Here is a 23,494-nt window from a genome sequence, read left to right as displayed (position 1 = left end):
AATCCATACATACATCCATTGTGTCAAGCACATTTGTACATTTGTTGCCATCATCATTCTCAAAACATTTTCTTTCTACTTGAGCCCCTGGCATCAGCGCCTCATTTTTTCCCCTCCCTACCCACTCCCCCCTTCCTTATGAACCCTTGATAATTTATAAATTATTATTATTTTGTCCTATCTTACACTGTCCGATGTTGCCCCTCACCCACTTTTATGTTGTCCATCCCCCAGGGAGGAGGTTATATGTAGATCCTCGTCATCGTCATCGGTTCCCCCTTTCCACCCCACTCTCCCTCCACCTTCCTGGTATCACCACTCTCAGCACTCGTCCTGAAGGGATTATCCATCCTGCATTCCCTGTGTTTCCAGTTCCTATCTGTACCAGTGTACATCTTCTGTTCTAGCTAGATTTGTAAGGTAGAATTGGGATCATTATAGTGCGGTGGGGGGAGCATTCAGGAACTAGAGGAAAGTTGTATGTTTCATCGTTGCTACCCTGCACCCTGATTGGCTCGTCTTCACCCTGCAACTCTTCTGTAAGGGGATGTCCAGTTGCTTACAGATGGGTCTTGGGTCACGAATCTGCACTTCCCTTCGTTCACAATGATTTGACTTTTTGTTCTTTGATGCCTGATAACTGATCCCTTCAACACCTTGTGATCACACAGGTTAGTGTGCTTCTTCCATGTGGGCTTTGTTGCTTCTGGGCTAGATGGCCGCTTGTTTACCTTCAAGCCTTTAAGACTCCAGATGCTATTATCTTTTGATAGCCGGGCACCATCAACTTTCTTCGCCACATTTTCTTATGCACCCATTTGTCTTCAGTGATCGTATCAGGAAGGTGAGCACACAATGATATGATTTTTTGTTCTGCTCTTACTCATTTTCTTGCTTTCCCAGTAAACATGTTCACAATTAGGTTAAATCCACTTGTTTTACATTCTCATTGCCCTTTGCTTCTTTCTGTTTAGAGCACACTTCAGTTGGCTAGACTGGGAGTATCATGAGGGCAAAGATGGTTGTTGTTTTTATTAAAAGTTGAGTTTGTTTCAACTTGTAACAACCCTATTCACAGCACTAGAAAACACTGCCTGGTTCTGTGCCATCCTTATAATTGTAGCTATGTGTGAGCCCATTGTTGTAGCCACTATGTCTATGCATCTGGTTGAGGGTCTTCCTCATTTTCACCGACCCTTTATATTAACCCTGATCTTAAGCATGATATCCCTCTACACTATAGAGGTACACAGTTGTTCTCAACCTGTGGGTGGTGACCCCTTTGGGGGTCGCACAACACTTTCACATCGTTGCCCAATTCATAACAGTAGCAAAATTACAGTTATGAAGTAGCAACGAAAATAATTTTATGGTTTGGGGTGGTGGGTCACCACAACATGAGGAAATGTATTAAAGGGTTGTGGCATTAGGAAGGTTGAAAATGGGACTGGCCATTCCTGATAACATATCCAAAGTATGAAGTCCCACCATCCTCGCTTCTAAGGAGCATTCAACGTGAACTTCTTCCAAGACCGTTTTGGGCTGTTTTTTTTTTCTCATTTCTGTGTTGGAACTAGGTCTATTTTATTTACTTTTATACCTGTAGCACCACAGTGCTTGGCACATAATAGGGGCTCAGTATCATCTTGGTTGGGACTCCTTAAAAGAAATCGATGGCATGTGCTTAAAAGAAACAGGGCTGGTTAATGGTGTACCGCAGTTATGATTCCACTTCTCAGTCTCCAGCTGGTTTAGCCTACAGTGGCAGAGCTCCTGCAGCCTGACAAAGGGCCCTCCACTGAAGAAGAAGCAGAAAACACTAGTAAGAGACTTTCAATCCAGACATTTAAAGAGACCAGAGTGGAGCGATTCCATTCAGACTACAACACTTCCCCTCAGATGGTTATAATTCAGAAGGAAGCCTTCTTAGCCCAGGAGGTGAGATGCCAAATCCACTTTCCTCTCCTAGATCCTCACTGCTGCTAAGTGCCAGAGTTTTCCAATGTCATTTATCTCATCACTTCTTAATAGCACCACGGAAAATAGGGATTGCTGCTTTAGGAGAAGCCAGGTCAGTTTCTTTAACTACATCGATGGAAATGAATCAATATTTACATGAAGATTAAAAGACAAGGGGCACTTTTAGGGTTCATAACTGATTCCAGGCATGGGGGACAGATACTGTGTAGATTTTATATGTCAGTTGTTGAATGTGGACTCTTCTAGCTGGAGAATCTTCAAGATTGTGAGCCGCAATCATCAGTGAGGTAGGTGTTGTGAAATTACCCAAACTGTTTTGCACGTGCACAACCATTAGATTCTCTTTGGTCAAAATCAGTAGTTCCTGATGATAAGATATCAGTCAGTGTTATATGTCGTCTGCTCACAGCTTCCAAAATATGATGGAAGCAAGTGTTAGACCAGATCCTGCCATACTTATTGCTATTTAGTGGCAAACAGGTCTTCAGATCTTCAGATAGGACCTTCTATGTCATCTGACAATGCTTTGTTGGAAAGGTCTATGAAAGCAAAATGTGGCTCTTAGATTGAACTAATCCTATGGTTGGATGCAGACAACAAGACTCTTCTTAATCAAAGGTTGTTCTGTCTGGAACTAAGCCTGAGCTCCATTCCAGCGAATATAGACTATTCTTGCTAGATATTTTTTATACCGGTGGATGGCACAAATGATTAAGTGCTGGGCTACTAACTAAAATATTGGTGGTTCAGCCATCCAGGGCTTGGTGGCCTTCGTCTTAAAGGCAATAGCCATAAAAATTCCCTGGAGCAATTTGGGGGGAGGAGGAAGTGGGGGAAAGGAGCGGTGAGCAAACAATGACATAGACAGGGGAAAAACTAGGGAGTTAAAAGCAGCAAGGAGGAGGATATAGAGATTTGGGTGGTGGTGGAGAAACAGCAATCTAGCTGAGAAGAATTACTAAGAGACAGAAGAAGGATGAGCATGATGGTGGGGTAGGAGGAAAGGAAAAGGAAACAGGAAAGGTCTAGGAAGCAAAGCTATGGGTAGAGGTATAAACATAGGTGTGCACTTATGTAAATGTAATCATTAATTAAAAGAGAGGTATTGGCATAGGTACATATATTTATATGGCAATACATTGAGGAAATGTTCGGTATTTGGGACTCTGCTCGAGCCCTCCCTCAATACAAGAACACTTTGTTTTAATAACCTGGCATTCTGTGATGCTCACCTTCCCAGCACGATCTCTGAAGAAAAAATTGGTGCATAAGCAAATGCGGTGAAGAAAGCTGATGGTGCCCAGTTATCAAAAGATATAGCATCTGGGGTCTTAAAGGCTTGAAGTTAAATAAGCAGCCATCTAGTAGAGAAGTAACAAGCCCACATGAAAGAAGCACACCAGCCTATGAGATCATGAGGTGTCAATGGAGTCATGTAACAGGTACCAGAAGACCCAAAGCAACAACAAAAAAATATATTGTTGAGAATGAGGGGGTCTGAGCAGAGACCCCGAACCCATCTGTAGACAATTGGACATCCCCTTACAGAAGGGTCATAAGGAAGGAATAAGTCAACCAAGGCACAGTCTAGCACCGATGAAACACAATATTCCTTTAGTTTTTTGAGGCTTCCTCAGCCCCCACTGCCTTTCAGTTCTGGCTAGACTGGACCATGTACACAGGTACAGATAAAAGCTGAGGACACACAGAATCCAGGTCAGATAACCCCCTCAGGAACAGGAATGGGAGTAGTGATACAAGAAGAGTAGGGGGAGGAGGAGAGGAAGAGGGAACCGGTTGCAATGATCGATACATAATCCCCCCTCCCCAGGGGGATGAATAACAGAAACGTGGGTGAAGGGAGACAGTGGCTGGTGTAAGATATAAAAACAATAATAATTTATAATTTATCAAGGGGTCATGAGGGTAGGAGGGGTTGGGGAGGGGGGAAAAAAAGAGGAGCTGATACCATGGGTTCAAATAGAAAGTAAAGTTTAGAAAATGGTGATGGCAACAAATGATGGTGTACAAATATGCTTGATGCAATTGATGCATGGAATGTTTTAAGAGCTGTAAGAGCCCCCAGTGAAATGATTTTAAAAAAAAAAGTCTCCTGGAGCAATTCTACTCTGACCCACATGGTCCATGGAGTCACACTGGATTTGATGACAACTGTGTGGGTTTTTCTGTGTGTGTGTGTGTGTGTGTGTGTGTATGTGCAAGAGCAGGAAGAATTCTTTATGTGCTTTTATCCAAGCGACAGAAGATCATTAATGTCACTAATGAAAAACCATTGATAATATTCACCATACTAATGATCTTGATCTGGTGTTGATAAAAGTAGTTGATACACTTTTAGGAGCCACTCGTAGAGTGTGGCTTCTCAGTCGGTCTTTCAAGTGCCCCACCTGTGGACTGAGTGATACCAGTTAGGGTAATAGATCACTCCAAGAAGGTAAATTAGAACTAGTAGCTAGTTTACACTGAAGTAAGTCAATGTAAATTACAGACCACGAGACAGTGACACTTAAGAATTTTAAATAAATATTATATCTGTAACTGTAACCTGAGAAATAAGACCTCTTTTTTTTTTCTTGGATAGTCCATAGCTTGTGTATCACATCGGGGAAACATGTATCAACAAGAAAGGAGTCATTTTAAAAATCAAGATTTAATACAATAATGAGAAAATGCCAAAGATGACAAAAACATTTCTAATGTATAACCAAACTTCCTGAACTATTTCTCCCTTTTTGCCTTCCCTGAAATATTCCTTATGGGCAGAGCTGCATCCAGAGGCATTTGTCCTCTCTGGATTCCCAAGTGCAAACCTTCTTTGGGCGTACTCCCCTTGAAGCTTTGCTCTCTCTCTCTCTCATTCTCACCCTCTCCCTGACTTACTTCAGTGAGAAGTTTGAATGTGTCACACAACAGGTCAATTCATAAATAAGAAGTACTTTGACTTTTTTTGAAAAATTTCAATTGTGAATTAGGTGGGAGTTCACATTTCAGATAATTTTTTAATTCCACAGCTTGATCAAACCTCCCAATAGCGTGCTCTGTCCCCACTTTATTCTTTTTCCTCTTATAGAGTACTCTCCTCCCCTGTACTCAAGTTAATACGCATCTACCCTCTCGCCTCTTGCTTCCCTTTCCTTCCATCTCCCTTCCACCCCGTGCACACCACAGTCTATTCCGTTTGGTATGTAAATATTTGTATTGATATAGGTAGGTAGTATAGTTCTAGAATTTTGTCCATTTCTTCTCGATTTTCAAATTTTTTTTTGATGGAATAGTTCTTCTTTTTAATCATTTATTGGGGTCTCTTACAGCTCTTTTTTTTTTGGGGGGGGGTTTATACCTTCTTTTTTTTTTTTTTAACATTTTATTAGGGGCTCATACAACTGTTATCCCAATCCATACACACATCAATTGTGTAAAGCGCATTTGTACATCGTTTCTCAAAACATTTTCTCTCCATTTAAACTCCCGACATTAGGTCCTCATTTTCCCCCTCCCTCCCATCGATTTTCAAATTTATTGGAGTACAGTCCATCACAGTATTGAATTAACTTTTTTAAAAAAAATTATGTTATTGGGAGCTCTTATATATATCATAACATTTCATAGTTCAATCACATCAAGCAGTATTGTACAATTGCTACCATAATCAATTTCAAAACTCTTTCTTCTTGTGTTTCTCAATATCAGCTCGCCTTTATCCCCTCCCTCCCCCACAGGAGCCCATATTTATTTATTTTTGCTATATCTTACACCATCCGTTTTCTCCTTTCACAGACAATTCTGTTGTTCATTCCCCTTGGGTGGGGCTATACAGTCATCCATGCTATCAGCTTTGCCCCACTCCCCTCAGCCCTCCCCCACTTCCCATACCCTCAGGGTATTCTGATGTTTGGGGTGGGAAGGGGACTTGAGAGGGGATAGATTGATCACTTTGCTGCATCTGCCTCGGAAAATGACTCTGCTCGGTATCCACAGCCAAGAGAAGACATGAGCGCTGCTCAGGGTCTCCAGCCTGCCCTTGGACCCTGGCCTGCCCCAGATCCCTGGGAGATGTCAACTTTTGTATGTTAGTTGCTTCTGTTGAATTTGTTAGTCATTTTGAGACTTGTTCTTGATGTTTACATCTTCTTTTCCTCTGTTAAATTTGCCAATGGTTTGCCAATTTTGTTAATCATTTCAAAAATATAACATCTGCTCTTGTTGATTTTTCTATTTTCTGATTCATTTTTCTTTTTCTGCTGTAATCTTTATTATTCCTCCTGGTGGTTTAAAGCATATATTTATGCCACTGTTCCTATTGTTGGTATGTTGTATTTTTGTTCTGATTTGTTTCAAGGAATTAAAAAATTTCATTCTTTGTTTCTTCAATTATTCAGTACTTTTAAATCAAGGCATTGTTTTGTTCCATGTATTTTGATCCCCCTGCTCTCCTCATTGTTGATTTCTAACTTTATAGCACTGTAGGTTGAGAAAATTGTCATGTCTCAATGTTTTCTCATTTATTGAAGCTTGATTTGAGGCCTAGCATATGGTTTATTCTGGAGAATGTTCTATCTAGAAAAGAATGTATATTACCTGTTGGATGGAATGTCTAAGAGTTCAAGTTGTTAATTGTGCTGCTTAGTTCTTCTGTGTCTTTGTTGAGTTTCTATTATTCTGCCTACCTTGAGTCTGATTATTGTAGTTCACTAATACTACAGTTATGTCTATACCTACTTCTCTCTTCCATTCTATAAGAGTTAGATTAGTGTATTTTGAGGAACTGTCATTTGGTTTATAGGTGTTTATTATGGTTACATCTTCTTTAATTGTCCCTTGGATCATTATGTAGTGCCCTTATTTGTCTCTCAGGATGGATTGTACCTTGATGTCTATTTTATCAGAAATTAATATTGCCACTCCTGAATTTTTCTTTAATTAGCTTGATTTTTCCCCTGTCCTTTGGTTTTTAGTCTATTTTTGCCTTTGTTTCTAAGGTGTGATTCTTGTATGCAGCATATTTGGGGGCCTGTTCTCTTATCCAATTTTCTTACATTCAGAGTTGTTATTGATATTCCTGAATTTGTTGCTGTCAGTGTATTTTTTCATGTGGCATTTTTTGTTTATTCACTGTAAATTTCTGTTTTGAATTCTTTTTGTTGGTGATTTCCTTATTATCTTTTCCTTTGTTGTTATTTTACTATTTACTAGATTTTTGTTATTTTCCTCTTTCTTCTTATGATGAAGACTTCTTATTTTCTCCCCAAGTTTAAGACAGTTGGCTCTCTCTTGTGAACGACTTGATTTCCTCAAGGAGTGCTTTGATCCTGTATGTATTTTTATAAGACTATTCTGTTAGAATGTGGAGAATATAGAAAGGGGCCACATTTGCATATGCCACGGACAGCTGTGAGACAGGTGTAGTGGTTCAGCTGAGTTGAGTGAATTTGGAACTGGTGAGGGATGGGTGACATGAGGAGATATTTTATAATTTTGAATTAGAAGGAGCTGTGAAAGAAACCCCCAAATACAGTGCGTGGACAGAAAATGTTTATTTATTTCTTACAAAATTGAAGCCTGCACATAGTCAGCCTAGAGTTAAAATTGTGATGCCAAATTCATCAGAGAGTAGGCACTTTTTAATTTTATGTATTTCCATGTACGGACTCTGGATAGCTGCTCTTATTCCAGACGTGTTCCCATCATTCTTGTGGACGGTAGGGAAAAGGCTATGTCCCCAGCCTTTATGCATTTCTTAGAAATTACAATGATCCTTTTTGCTACAGCTCATTGGACAAAATGACTTTCATATCCCATATGGTTGCAGGTGATGTTGGCAGGTGAAATGGTTACTCTTGGTGACTACAGGTCTAGCTCAAAATCAGGAGTTCTACAATGAAGGAGGAAGGGAACAACAACCAGGAGAGGGCAATCAGCATATTGTGCCATGGAATAAACAGAGTTCAGATATGTTTTGGAGGCAAAATTAGCAGACTTTGATTATTAATTTAATGGAGTGAAAGTGAGAGGGCAAACAAGTAACACAAAATCAATTAAATTATGTGATTATACTTTTTTGACCACCACTCTTCTGTTGCTTCCATGTACTGTGGTGGCTTGCATGTTGCTGTGATGCTGGAAGCTAGGCCACAGGTATTTAAATGTCAGAGGGTGGGTTGGGTTGGGTGGGTCTTCGGATAGGTTTCAGCAGAACTTCCAGACGGAAACAGACTAGGAAGAAGGAAGGGACAATCCACTACAGAAAACCTTATGGATAATAGTGGGCCATTATATGATATAGTATCAGAAAATGAGTCCCTCAAGTTGAAAGACACTGAGAATATAACTAGGCAAAACCTGCTTCATCAAAATAGAGGCCACCTTAATGACATGGTTGAAGCAAAACTTTTGAGACTGTCTTGTTGATGTGGCATGACTCAAAATAAGAAAAGATATCTACAAACATCCATTACAAATTGTAACATGGAAGACTGGCAGTAGTAAAAAAATGAAATGGATTGTACAGAAATCAATATCCCAGGCACTAGTGAGTAGAAATGAACCCATACTGGCTATTTCGTATGAGAAAATCATATGGTTCACTATGCCAGCAATGACAAATTGAAGAGGAATGGTATTGCACTCAACATCACAAAGAACACTTAAGGATAGATATATCCTGGAGTTTGTCAGTTGTTGTTGTTAGGTACCATCAAGTTAGATCTGACTCATAGTGACCCTTTGTACAATGGAACAAAACACTGCCTGGCTCTGCGCCATCTTCACAATTATTCTCAGGTTTGAGCCCATTGGTGCAACCACTGTGTCAATCGCTCTTGTTGAGGGCCTTTCTCTTTTTCACTGCCCCTCTACTTTACCAAGCACGATGTCCTTTTCCAGGGATTGGTCTCTCCCGGCAACATGTTCAAGATATGTGAGCCAAAGCCTTGCTAACCTTGCCTCTAAGGAGCATTCTAGTTATACTTATTCGAACACAAAGAAATCCAATCGATGCAACTATTATTGGTCAAGACTATTGTGGCAGTTACATAATCTCTTGTCAGCTTGCTAAGGGGTGGAGTCAGTGTGTCAAACAGGTCTCAGCTTGATGACCTCATTTGGAGATGCGACAGATATAAAGCTCACTGGAGGCCAAACACACACTCTGTCTGCTTTGTATTCCTGAAGACAAGACACATGGAGCTACACTAGAGCCCTGGAGCTGGAGGAGCCATGTGAGACCCTTGCCAGCACTGAGATGCTTATACTACCACTGTATCCACAAGACTTTCCACCCACTGGCCTGTAATCTTCCTGCATTTGGTATCATTGTGTGTTTTGTGTGAGTCTGAAGAGGGCTAATATTGGACTTTGGACTTGATCCCGACTGGGCTGGGATGTTTTCTTAATATACAATTATTCTTTGCAATAAAGTTTTCTATTATACACATATGAGTGTCTATGAATTTGTTTTTCTAGTCAACCCAGACTAACACAACTATTGTTTAAATTTATGTACCAACCACTAAAGCTAGTGATGCAGAAATTGAAGAATTTTACCAGTGCCTTCAGTGTAAAATTGATCAAACAGGCAATCAGGATCCATTGACAACTATTGATGATTGGAATACAAATAGCAAGGAATAGTAGTTGTAAAATATGGGCTTACTGATAGAAACAAAGCTGGTCATTGCATGATAGAATTTTGCAAGATGAATGACTTCTCCATACCAAATACCCATTTTCAACAGTACCAAAGGAAACTGTACATGTGAACTTCTCCATATGGAATACATAGAAATCAAATTGACCACAATTTGGGGAAGAGATGATGGAGAAACTCAAAACCAAGCCAGGGGCTAACTGTGAAACAGACAATCAATTGCTTATATGTAAATTCATAATGAAGCAGAAGAAAGTTAATACATGTCCACAAGAGCCAAAATATGACCTTGAGTCTATTCTACCTGAATTTTGAGACATCTCATCAATAGATTATTTGCTTTATTGAACATTAATGACAGAAGATCTGATGAGCTGTGGGATGACATCGGGAACATCATACATGAAGAAAGAAAAAGGTCATTAAAAAGAAGAAAAGAAAGAAGATCAAAGTGGATGTCTGAAGAGACTCTTAAGCTTGCTCTTAGTCATAGAGTAGCTAAGGCAAAGGGAAGAAATTATGAAGTCAAAGAGGGGAACAGAATGTTGTCAGTAATAGAATAATATTCATAAAAGTTAATAAAACTATTATTTAAATTTACCCACCAATAACTAGAGCCAAAGATAAAGAAATTAAAATTTTAAATAAAATTGCTGCAGTCTGAAATTGCTCAAACATGCAATCATGAATCTCTGAGAATTATTGTTGGTTGGAATGTGAAAGTTGAAAGCAGAGGAAAATATTAGTAGTTGGCAAATATAACCTTAGTAAACATGACCAACAATATATTGACTGAAAACTCCTTTTTCCAGCAACATAAAAGGTTACTATATATGTAGTCCTGGCCAGATGGAATGTACTTGAATCCAGTCAACTACATCTGTGGGGAAAGAGATGAGGCAAAAGTTCAGTATCATCAGCTAGAACAAAGCCAGTGGCTGGCTGCAGAACAGACCATTAATTGCTCACATGCAATTTAAGGCAGGCTCCTGCTGAAGAACATGAAAACAAGTCCCTGAGTACGCCCCCTATGAGTTTAGAAACGCTCTCAAGACTCTCGCTCACTCACTGCCATTGGGTCAATGCGGACTTAGCAAATGCCGCGTGGCTTTCCGAGACGGTCACTGTTTACGGGAGTATAAAGTCCAGTTTTTTTCCCAATAGAACTGCTGGTGGTTTCAAACTGCTGACCATGTGGGTTGGATCCCAATGCACAACCACTACACCACCAGGGCTCCAGTATCAAGAATAGATTAATAGGATACTAAACTGAAGAACAGATGAGTCATGCGATGATGTCATGACGGACATGATGTTCTTGAGAGGAAAGAAAGGGAAAAAAAAACCAAGTTAAGTGTCAGAGTGACATCTTTGCCTTTTAACAATTTAAAGAAATATTGTGCAGCAGATTCGCCCAAAGCAACATCTTGTTTGAGTTCTTGACTGCTGCTTGCATGAGTGTTGATTATAGACCAAGTAAAATGACATCCTTCATTCTTTTCTCCTTTACTACAATGTTGCTTATAGCTTCGGTTGTGAGGATGTTTGTTTGTTTCTGTTACTGTGTAATACATTCTGAAGTGGCTAAGAAAATTTTCTAAACAGTAGCATCGCTCCAAGATAGATCTCTCTCTCTCCAACATGAAGTGTGGCAGAATTTAAAAACAAAACAACCAAAAAGTAGATACAGTGACAATAGAATATTACAAAGTAGAGGACATAAAATAATTCAGTTTTAGAGATTCAAGAGTATCCCATGTGGCTAGAAAATCTGTTTACTTTGAAAGCCCTTGTAAAATGCCACTCTTGTTTATAAACCACCTATTTATCATGTGACCATATGTTGAATCCCTAGCCACCCAGCCCCCCAACCACACACTGAAAAATTTAGATTCAGCTTTTAAACAATGTGTGTTTCTTTGTTAATCTTGTAACTGAGAATCTAGTTCCAGTCTATTTTGATGCAAGTAACTGGGAGCTGCTGGCACAAGGCCTTGAGTGTGGTGTCTGACACGGTTTGATAGTTTTCACTAATTGCCGACTGAGCTTATTCTCTGCATGCTCTATGATTTTAATAAACTCCTTGGCAATTTTAGCTTCATATGAGACAGTTATTGAATCCTGTACATCTTTTAGCACTGCCATCTTCATAAGATAGAACCTGAATCTTAGCACTCCAACCACTTGGGCCACAGGCGGTGTGAAGATGAGCTTCCATTCTGATCTCCAGCGACCATTCCAGAAGTTTTTAGGTCGAAACTGGTGGGTTTCAACGCAAACAATAATGGTATGTTGCCTATCTAGAGTTTTAGCATAAACAGTACTGAAGCCTTGGAATAAAGATCTTTCACGTAGGCTCTCAGACCACTGCCACAGGGTTCTCGCCAAGACTTCAGGTTGCCACCCACTTCCTCGGCTTGGGAGCCACTTGCTTCTTTCTGTAAGTGATCAAATTTAGAGCAAATTTTGTTTCTTAGATCCCCAAACCTGCTATTACCCAGGTTACCTTGTTCTGTAATTACAATCTGATCTTCATATCCTTCGATCTTCACAGATGTGAACTGATCTATGTTATACTGGGCAAATGCATGTGCTGCCCCTTCCCTGAGGAAATTGTCATTAATAAGTAGTAGTTGGATATCATTAAACACTTCATTAATTCTCCAGGAGATGCATGAGTGATGAATGTAGCAGCTATGCGTACCTTCTCCTCATCTGACACCCGATCCTCAAAGTTGACTACCTTGGGCTACTCTGGGCCAGCCCGGCCGAGAAAAACTTCCTGATCTCTGTCGAGCCTATAGATAAAATGTAATTGTATATAATTTTGATTGCGAGAGTTAACAGTTCACCCATTTAAAAGTAATTCCTGTTTTATTTTCTAAATATGCTTTCCCTTTTGGTATTGGCTTCTTAATCTTTTTATTATTTATTGGAAAAATTAATTGTATATTAAAAATAATCCCTGTGTTATCCACATACAAATACTTTCTTCAGATTAGTTTTTCTCTTGTTTATGGTTTTCCTTGTGGTAAATTCTTTTCTGTAAATTCAATTTATTTGTTAGTTTTTATGGGATCTGGTTATTATAGAGCTAAAGTTGTTATTGGCTGCTGTTGAGTCAATTCTGGCTCATAGGTGATCCTACTTACAACCGATTGGAACAGCACTCAGGCCTGGGGCTTCCTTACAATTGTTCTTATGTTTGAGCTCATTGTTGTAGCCAGATTCAATCCCTCTTGTTGAGGGTCTTCCTTTTTTTCCAGCTCCCCACCTACTTTACCAAACAGGATATGGCAATCACCTAATTTGGTGTCAGTTTAAGGATTAAGAGTATAGGGGTGGAGTGTAGGCTGTCAATCTGGAGATAGCCAATGAGAATTCTGTGTGGGCATGGCCTTCTGATAATTCTGGGAAATCTGGTACTTTCCTCCTTGGAGGCAGGAGAGACTCTCTCTCTGCTCACACCCTGGGAGACATAGGAGTTGACGAGACACATGGACCCACTCTGATGTTGCCAGTGCTGAGATGTTTTCAATGACACTGGATCCAAAGACTTTCTACCCACTAGCCTGTGATCTTCTACATTTGGCGTCATTGCATGTGTTTCGTGAGTCTAAAGGGGACTTTACAGATTGGTATCCGTCATATGGGCTAATATTGGACTTAGGGACTTGATCTGGGCTGGGATGTTTTCTCAGTGTTCAATTGCACTTGTATATAAATCTCTTTCATATACATATATGCGTCCATAGATTTGTTTCTCTAGTCTACCCAGACTAACACACAGGATATCCATTTCTAGGGACTAGTCTCTCCTGCTAATGCGTCCAAAGTATGTGAAACGAAGTCTTGCCATCCTTCCTTCTTAGGAGTACTGTGGCTGTCCTTCTTCCATGACTGATCTGGTTATTCTCTGGGTGTCCACGGTACTGTCAATCTTCTTTGCCAGCACCATAACTGAAGTGCACTGATTCTCTTTTGGTCTTCCTTACTCAGTGTCCCAATTTCACAGCATATGAAGTGAGTGAAAATCCCATGGCTTGGGTCAGATGCACTTTAGTGCTCCAGGTAATATTCTTGTTTTTCAACACTTCAAGGAATCCTTGCACAGCAGATTTACCCAATGCAACAAACTGATCTCTTGGCTGTGGCGCCTATGAATAATGAATGCTTAGTCAGGCAAGATGAAATCCTTGGCGACATCGATCTTTTCTCCATTTCTCATGTTTTCTTTACATTGAGTTGTAATCCGTACTGAAGGCTGTAATCCTCATCTTCATCAGCAAGAGCTTCAAGTCCTCTTTACTTTCCAACCAGCACACTTTTGTCATCTGCATAGTATGGATTATCCTCCTCCAATCCTGATACTCTATTCTTCTTCATATAGCCAAGCTTCTCTGATTATTTGCTCAGCATACAGATTGAATAAGTATGGTGAGTGGACACAACCCTGATGCATACCTTTCTGATTTTAAACCATGCAGTATTCCTTTGCCTTGTTTTGTACAACTACCTCTTGGTCTATGTACATTTCCTCATGAAAACAATGAAGTATTCTGGAATTCCCATTGTTCTTAAGGCTATCCATAGTTTGCTATGGTGTACATATTGAATTTTACCTGCATATAAAATTTTATTTAAAAAATGGATCAGGTATCAGGCATCAAAAAACAAAAAATCATATCATTGTAAATGAGGGTGGGGTACAGATTGGGGACCCAAGACCCATCTGTAGGCAACTGGACACCCTCTTACAGAAGGGTTATAGGGAGATGAGCCAGTCAGGGTTCAGGGTAGCAACAATGAAACATACAACTTTCCTCTAGTTCCTAAATGCTTCCTCTCACTCTCCTCCCCACCCCTACTATCATGATCCCATTCTACCCTACTAATCTGACTAGACCAGAGGATGTACACTGGTACAGATAGGAACTGAAAACACAGGGAATCCAGGATGGATGATCCCTTCAGGACCAGTGCTGAGAGTGGCCATACTAGGAGGGCAGAGGGAGGGTGGGGTGGAAAAGGGAAACCTATTATGAGGATCTACATATAACTTCCTCCCTGGGGGATGGACAACAGAAAAGTGGGTGAAGGGAGACGGCGGACAGTGTAAGATATGACAAAATAATAATAATTTATAAATTATCAAAGGTTCATGAGGGACAGGGGACCAGGGAGGGAGGGGAAAATGATAAACTGATACCAAGGGCTCAAGTGGAAAGAAAATGTTTTGAGAATGATGAAGGCAACAAATGTTCAAATGTGCTTGAGACAATGGATGTAAGTATGGACTGTGATAAGAGTTGTATGAGCCCCCAATAAAGTGATTAAAAAATTGGGCACTTATATTACATATCATAGGTTTTGTTGTTTAGTCTATTACCTGCTTTTATTTTCGCTTCATAGAAAACACTTTGCTTTTAAAGAAACACAACTTTTTACCATTCCATGGATTATTTTGTCCTGCGGAGGTACAACAACATAATTATCTAATTCCCTGGCTGGTGGATATTTAGGTTATCTTCATTTGAAATTAATATAAACTAAAGATCCAAGGAAATTTCATGAATATTAAATCCTACAAATAAAGTTTGTAGATCTAAGGTAGGACATACCTTATGTTTTTACCTTAATAAAACTTTTAACTTTTGTTTCAAGCTTGTTTAAAGGCTTTAATATATTACATAAAGAAACCATTGATAGCTTAAGTGTTATTTTCTCTGAAGAGACCATATAATCCTTTAAGCTGATGTGAAATTATGTAGGTGTAAGATTGAGGTTTTTGCAGCCAATATGTATCTCTTATAGGGGAAGAAGGGCAATGTATTGGCAGAGTAACAGTTCAACTGCAGTTTTTTTTTTTTTTCAACTGCAGTTTTTAAGGACTAATTTCCTTTCCAAATTTTTGTTCTTATTATCGTTAAGTTCTGACTCGAAGGGACCCTATGGCAACTGAAAAACAAAAACAAACAAACAACACTATCTGGGCCTGCACAATTCTTACGATGTTTGAATTCCTTATTGCCACCACTGTTTCAATCCACCTTGTAAAGGAGCTTGCTCTTTTTCACCAACTCTCTACTTAACCACACATGTCTGTCTGTCTGTCTTAGGGTGGATTTTCTAGAGAAGCAAAATCAGTGAAGCTTGTATATGTGCATTTAAAATATTTATATAAATAAATATAATGTATATAAATAAATTAAATGTCTCACACAGTTGTACTGGTGGGCAAGTCTGAGCAGGTTCCACGGGCTCATGGGTCAGATATTGGGCTGGAGGCTTCTCCTGACTTGCACAGCATTGGAAGGTGATGAACCCAAGATTGCCAGGAAGAAGACAAGCTGGTGGTTACAGAGGTGAAGGACTCCAAGGTTGGCTAGTCAGATGTCAGGCCATTGACTCAAGTTCAGAAAACCAGAGGTTGACAAGCCAAATGCAGGCTCCATAGTTGGCCAAAAGTTAGCAAAGTTTACCACAGCATCCACCTCCATTGGAAGCAGGCCACATCTCAAGGAACTGTTTTTTCAATTGATTGCAGCAGGGCTGTGATCTGAATAGGAATACTGATTTGTTTCTGCTTATGGAGGAAAAAGAAGTGTGCTGATGAATACTAAAACACCAGGCCAGTGTAAGACACACTGGACACTTAAGAACAATGGGTTTAAATAAAATATTTAAATATTATACTTTTCAAGCTCATGAAAATCATCCTCTGAAATATGAACTGGGCTTTTTGGTCCTGTTGTTAGATGCCATCACTTGGGTTCTAATTAATATTGCCCTGTGCTGAAATAGAAAATGGTTTGGAAATGATGATGGTAACATATGTACAAATGTGCTTGACACAATCGATGTATGGACTGCTATAAGAGCTGTAAGAGCCCTCAATAAAATGATTTTTTAAAATGTTGCCCTATGTACACTAGAACGAATACAGTTGGGTGTTGTATAATTCTCACAATGGTTGCTGTGTTTAACCCATTGTTGCAGCCACTGTGTCAATTTATCTTGTTGGGGTTCCCTTCTTCTTTTGGTGACCCTCTAATCACTTGGATACACATTCAACACTCATGGAAGCAGCAGTGAAGAAATCGAGTGGTTCATTCCACTGGGCAAATGTCCTCTTTATAGTGTTAAAGAGCGAAGATGTCCCTCTGAGGACTAAGGTGCACCTCACACAAGCCCTGGGGTTCCCAGTCACCTCATATGCATGCCAAAGATGGACAGTGAAAAGAAAGATTACATAAGAACGAATGCCTTTGAACGATAGTGCTGGTGATTAATACTGAAAGTACTATGGATTGTTAGAAGAGGAAAGACATCTATCTTGGAGGCGGTACATCAGAATACTCCGTAAAAGAGAAGATGGCTACGTGTTGTCTCATGTCCTTTGGACATGCCTGGTAAAGGACATGCTTGGTGAAGTCGGGGGTCTGTGAAGGAGTAGATCTTTAACAAGATGTGTTGACACAATGGCTGCAATAATGGGCTAAAGCATACCAATAGTTTTGAGGATTGTGTAGGATTGGGCAACTGGATGGCACTTAACAATAACTACAACTTTACCAAACACGACGTAGGTCTCAAAATGATATGTTTACTTTTCAACTCTAGAGAGGGTATCAGATTTGACCAATATAATATATGTGGTTTGATTTCTTGACTGCTGCTTCTATGTGTGTTGGTTATGCATCCAAGTAAAATGAAATCTTTCACAATTTCAATTTCTTCCCTGCTTCTCACGACAGTGTCTGTGGCTCAAGTAGTTATTGCTACGTTGGTATAAGTTTATTAACTTTTTTTTAACCAATGTCTGATGCTGAGCTTATGTAATAACATCCAAGCAGAGAGAGGTATAAGAGATTAGCTAAAGGCCATCTTCAGATTTAGTCGCCAGAGGACCGGTCATCTTCACTCCTTACTTCTCAACATTTCCCTTCGTCCCCTCTTCTGTAAGATAGCTCTCCATTGCTTATTCAATCAGTCAGCTTTGTTTTGTGTTGCCCCTTGGTTTGCTCTCCTCATACATCTGTTTCTGAAGTGCCAAGGGTTCTTCTCTTGAGAACACCTACGTGGGCCTATGGCGAAGGGGTAGAAACAGTGGTGCCGGTGTTAGATGTCTGTGTCACCCTTCCCTGAGGAAGAGAGAATGCTCTTCCTGACAATGACGAGAGGAATTCTGTTATTGTACACGTCATGCATTTGTCTGAGGTGGATGTCTGGGGACAATGGGCTCTTGCTTACACTTTTTAGCACTCCCGTTTGAGGGCTATCTTTTGAGTCCCCTGTGAAGTAATCGGTTCTTTGCCGAGTGGTGTTCACTTTCGTGTGCAATTGTGATCCTTGCAGCCTATCCAGGAACAGACTGCCCGGGCTGCCGGAAATACCCTTTGCTTGTCCTGAACCTGGATGCTGAGACAGGCACTCTTTCCAGGAGGAAGTTTCCAAGCCTTGCTGCTGCTGGAAGTTGTGCCTCGTTCTTGGGTCTCTTCATCACCTTAGTGAATGAGATGCACAAGTCTCTGCTTTTATGAAGTTGGATGAGATGACCTGTGCTACCTGCAGGGGAGGAGCCAGGCTTCGGCATCAGAGTGTGAAATCTGTTTCATTTGTAGGACAAGTTGCAAATAAATCTCGCATTTCATGAAAGTCTCTCCTGGTTTTTGCCCTACTTCCTGAGCAGTGTTGCCAAATTCGACTCTCACTGGTCGTGGGGAGCTGGGTCGGGGCCCTGTTCGGCGGGCATGTTCAGTCAGGTTGCAGCTGGAGATGGTGGCACCGGGGTTGCTGGCAGTCCTGGCTCTTGCGGAGTCCACAGCTGGTCTGGCCCGAGCCCCCACGCTCTTGGAAGACCCGTCCAGGCTGTTGAGAGGTTAGCGAACCACCATCTGGAGGTGGGTAATGATCTGAACTTTCATCAGTGATAATTTAGTTCGTGTAGGAGAAAGTCTGGTTCCCGTATGGGGTGCCTACCTGGCAATCTATTTAATATTTGGATGAAGATGGGTTAAAAATAAAGCAAACGATGTACAAATGCGCTTTACACAATTGATGTGTGTATGGATTGGGATAACAGTTGTATGAGCCCCTAATAAAATGTTAAAAAAAATAAAAATTAAAAATAAAGCAAACAATGAAACAAACAAGTAAAAACCCTTCTTTACCAAAAAGTGAGATGAACTAATTTCCATGAATGAATCTGCAGCTCCAGATATGGGTAACGACTTGGTGTGATTAGAAAAACACTGAGGTACTATGGATTAGATTTTCAGGGGGGATGAATTGGTTGGCATCTTGATCATGCAGAATTTGTGTGATTTTGACCAGTTTCCTTGTCTTCAAGCATGGGCTGTCCAATTACTCATGTCTATGCAAAATGCTGATGGACATGTGAATGACAGTGGATTGTGATTAATCAGGCAGTCACTCCTATTGAGCTGCTCTTCCAGAATTCTTGTTCCTGGAGCAAACTGACATACTCCCTGGCACCTGGGATATTTGTCTAGTAAAGACCAGTAAGTGAGCACAAGTAAATAACATTTGATTACATGAAGTAAACAAAGCCAATTGTTAACTGGCCTGGCAAACCAACAGAAACAGCTTGCTCTCAACTGTCTGGATGAGAAATAAGGGCACGTTCATTGTCCTAGTCCAGATACTGTATATACCAGCTCTCCAATCTTCTGGCTCTACTCTATCTGCATAGAATGACTGTGATCCTTTCGTCAATTCCCAGATATGCTGGCTCACTGGTGTTGATGGTGTGTGGATTTGGACCTAACATGTCCTAACAATTCTAGTGTGATTGTTCATGGGAATCAAAGGATTGCAATGGCACCTTGGGGTTAAGAAGTAGTACGTATGCACTACAGGAGGACTTCAGGAATAAAGACTTGTATCACTCCACAAAATTGGAACCATGATAAGCCAAGGTGATTTCCAAGAGCCAAAGGAATATGAAATGTGAACTGGAAGGAGGAAGTTGTAAATATTAGCTACTTACCATGAGCCCAGCGATAGAAATTAGGACTAGAACAGTGTTGAGCGTTTTTTTCTTTAATTTTATATGACTATCTTTGCATGCATGATATACTACCAAGTATTTTTCTTCCCTCCCTCCCATTCCCGATTATCAAATATAAAAATGCTTTAATAGTGGCTAAGCTTATATCTTAGGACTTTTAATGGAGGGGCATATGACTCAGGTAGCAACAGAATGACCATTCCCCAGAGACATATGCTATGTCATATCCTATTTTGGAGAAAGAGCTAAGGTGCTTTTTGGTTGAACACGAGATAATTGATCATGTTAGGGCCCAATATATGTAGTTGACCCATGATAAATACATAATAATAGATGATTCTTATTTCTCTAGGCCTCGATTCTCAGAGATAAGGGTGTGGCCTGAGGAGGAAAGTACATGAGCAAGTGGCCTTAACAAGTTTACTTAAAATACTTACAAGGGAAAATTGTTTTTTATATTTTGAATGGCAACTCTAGAGGGCCCAAACTAAGTGAGTCTCTGAGAAGTGTGTAGTGGCCTCGAGTTCTGCAGATGGGCTCTCCCGTGGCATTTGTGCTTGCTCTTCACTGCTCACCATCGTCTTCATCATAGTGAACTCTTCTTTGCGCTTCTTGTGTTTTCCTTTTCTTCATATGCTATGATCAGGAAAACTTCCTTCCCCTCCTTCTGCCAAGTGAGTGGATTTTTATAAATACCCAAGGCACAGCAGTTAAACACTCAGGTGCTAATGGAAAAGATGGTTCTTCAAACCCACTCATGCTCTGCAGGAGAAAGACCTTGTAATCCACTTCAGTAAAGATTAGAGCCAGCAGAACCCCATGAGACAACTTTGCTCTATCACAGGGGGTAGCTAGGAGTCACGAATCTGAAAACAAAACAAAACAAAAAACCCCTGACAAAATAATTATTTTACATATTTCTAAAGTTTTTATTCTGGCGGAATGAAAAATGATGTTCTTTCTTTTTCTTTTTTTGAAGGAATAGCTTTTTGTCTTCTTTTTTCCTTTTAAAAATTATACAGCTCAATCATACATGGATTAGGACAGCATTTTGGTCTGAACATGTAAGGTTGTCATGGAGTTAAGAGTCATGAAAGACTTTCTGAAATATTTTCCTTATATTAATGTCTATTTAAGGTTTAACATTTTTTACACTGCTCGTTTTCTGTCATTTTTTCTCTCTTTGTAGCATTTCTCTGCTGTTCACCTCATGTTTTAGAATCCCATTTAATCAATGTCCTTTTTAATGTTCCATGAACTTGCGACCATCAAGTCAATTCTGACGAACAGAGACTGTGAGGACAGAATGGAGTGGCCCCTATGGGTTGCTGAGGTTTTGAGGCTTTATAGGAGCAGACAACTCCATCTTTCTCCCCAGAAGTGGCTGGTGGGTTTGAGTTGCTGACCTAGTGATAACTAGCTCAGCGCAAGGCCCACTATGCCACCAGGTCTCCTTTAATGGGCAGATATTAAATTTAAACGATTTCTCAGATTTCTAGCATTTATGTCAGTCTTAATTGCTCATTTCTGAAGCTTTTAAAAATTTAGTAGGTAAGCAGGAAAATTGAAATGTATTTGGTTATTATGTTAACTCTTAATATCTGTAGTTCCTGGCTTAGAGGAGCCAAACCAGTGAAGCAGAAATATGCATATTGTTGTTAGGTGTATAGGTGTATAGAAACTCTATGTACAACAGAATGTACAACCCTGTCCCGGGGCCTACTCACAACAGTGGTTTGTTGGAGCCCATTGTTGCATACATAAGCTTAACAAAGTAGGATGTAGCTTTATTAAGTGTGTTGCACTCTGTAGTCCACTCCACACCATGTCACTCTTTGTCTCTCCACTTCCCTGTAAGGTACTTCGCTGTATTCTATTTCATACTCATCCTTTCTCACCAATCAAGTTTTCTACCTATTAAGAGTGGCCTAAAGTTTTAAGGACAAGGACTGCTTTAGGGGATGAGTCGGTGTGATGAGTGAAGTGCAGTGGGAGTAAGGGGGTAGCCAATAGGTGATAGTAATTTACATATACATTTTACAAGGAAATGTACTAGCTTAGTCTTTCAACAGCCATTATAACCATGTATTAAGTATTGACTCCTAATATCTATTTGTTCTCATGTGTATGATGTCTGCTATTGATATAGAGTTTATCAGAAACGGGACATAAAGATGTGTGTGGAATCCAGCAGTACTCTTCAACGACCTCCTTGCAGTGGGGAAGCAGGCTGACTCTAAATGCCAATTCACTGTGTTAAGTGCTTCCACAGAGATTTAAAGATTTCAGGGTGGTCTGGCTCTCTGAGGAAAGCAGGGAGAATTTTACAATGAAAACAGTGCTAGAAGTGGTTTTTGCTGGATTGAGTTGGCCAAGCAGGGCTTGGTGGAGGGCATCCTAAGTGTAAGGAATACCAGTGTCATGGAGTGCTGAAAGCACCAAGCGTGATCTCGGTGGAGTTTTCGGATTTAGCAAGTAACTGAAAACAAAATATCGTTTGTTTTTTAGAAAAATAACAGAGGGTCTTATAAACATATAGGTGTATTCCATAGGCCTGGGAGAGCCAAGGCATTCCGAGTATTCCAGATTGTTTGCTTTCCTTCCTTCTCTCTCTCCGACTTTTCTGTAACCATCCGAGTCCGAAGTTGGGAGATCCTAAGAGAAACTAAGGCTCTGCCCTGTAGACTCTTGCTTACATGGTATGCTAAATTGAAAATGATTAGAGAATAAATGAAAAGAAGTTAAAAAAAATACACAGAAAAAAAATGTAACCCTGGCGTCTCTTGCTTATTACAATAAAGGCAGATACTTAGTGTGTGGGTGGGATGATCATTAATAATTAATTTGTTTTAACCTTGTATCCTGATGGTCTTAATTGCTTCTAAGATGCCTTTGTCAGACTATTCGGTTGAGATGAGAGAATCAGCACATTCCCTCTTATATAATGTTTTCTTCTTATGATTTGAGAAATGGCAAGGAGGCCACATCTGACGTCCTTTGGTTACACAAGGAGGAGAAGCCAATCCCACACCAGCCGTAGACTGATTGCCCCAGAGCAGAGGTCAGACACGCCTCCACCTTGCACCCTCTTCTGACACTAGCCATCCTCTCATGGCACTCTGTTTCTCTTCTGGGTGTGAGAATCCTTTGCAAAGACCACACCAGACTCACAAAACAATATTTATGATTAAGGGGATTTATTAGGGAAGTTAAAAGGTTACTACAGTTAGGATCATGAAGCATGAAGAATACAGTCTTTGGTTTATAGCAGTGCCTCTCCTTAGCCAGCATCCAAGTCTTTGTCTGGTCCTCAGCCTCTCAGTCACCTATTCCCTTGCCTTCTGCCTCCATGGGCCAGAAAGCCAGCCTGCTGCTCCAGGAAAATGAGATTTCAGAGTTCAAGTAACATGTTCAAGATCTACAAATCAGGGCAGAGACTCTACCACAAATCCATGATTAAAAAAAGAAAGATGTAAAATGGGAAATGGAAGTTCAGGGAAGGGTCTCAACATAGGCCTTCACAAAACATATATCCGGAATACCCCAGGACCAGTGGGGAGATAGTCATGAAGGTCAATGGACAGACCTGGAATTATCTATGCTTTTTTTGCTAGTTATTATTAGTGTATATATATATATATATATATATATGTATATATGTGTGTGTATTTCTATATGTAACTATATTTATATATATAGATATTCTATATATATATATTTCTATTTTTTTCTCTTTTTATTTAATTTTTTGTTTTCTTTTTTTCTTTTTAACATTTTATTAGGGGCTCATACAACTGTTATCCCAATCCATACAC

General features: G+C 40.1%; 1 pseudogene; it reads right to left on the bottom strand.

Moving 5' to 3' along the window:
• Positions 1-11,546: 11,546 nt before the first annotated feature.
• LOC101664003 overlaps positions 11,547-23,494 on the bottom strand; it is a 15,712-nt pseudogene continuing 3,764 nt past the window's right edge.

Source organism: Echinops telfairi, unplaced genomic scaffold (assembly GCF_000313985.2).
Source record: "Echinops telfairi isolate 266 unplaced genomic scaffold, ASM31398v2 ScPeMD7_70;HRSCAF=299, whole genome shotgun sequence".
NCBI lineage: Eukaryota > Metazoa > Chordata > Mammalia > Afrosoricida > Tenrecidae > Echinops > Echinops telfairi.
Note: the sequence above shows the minus strand (reverse complement) of the source record. Positions and strands in the feature narration are given on the sequence as shown.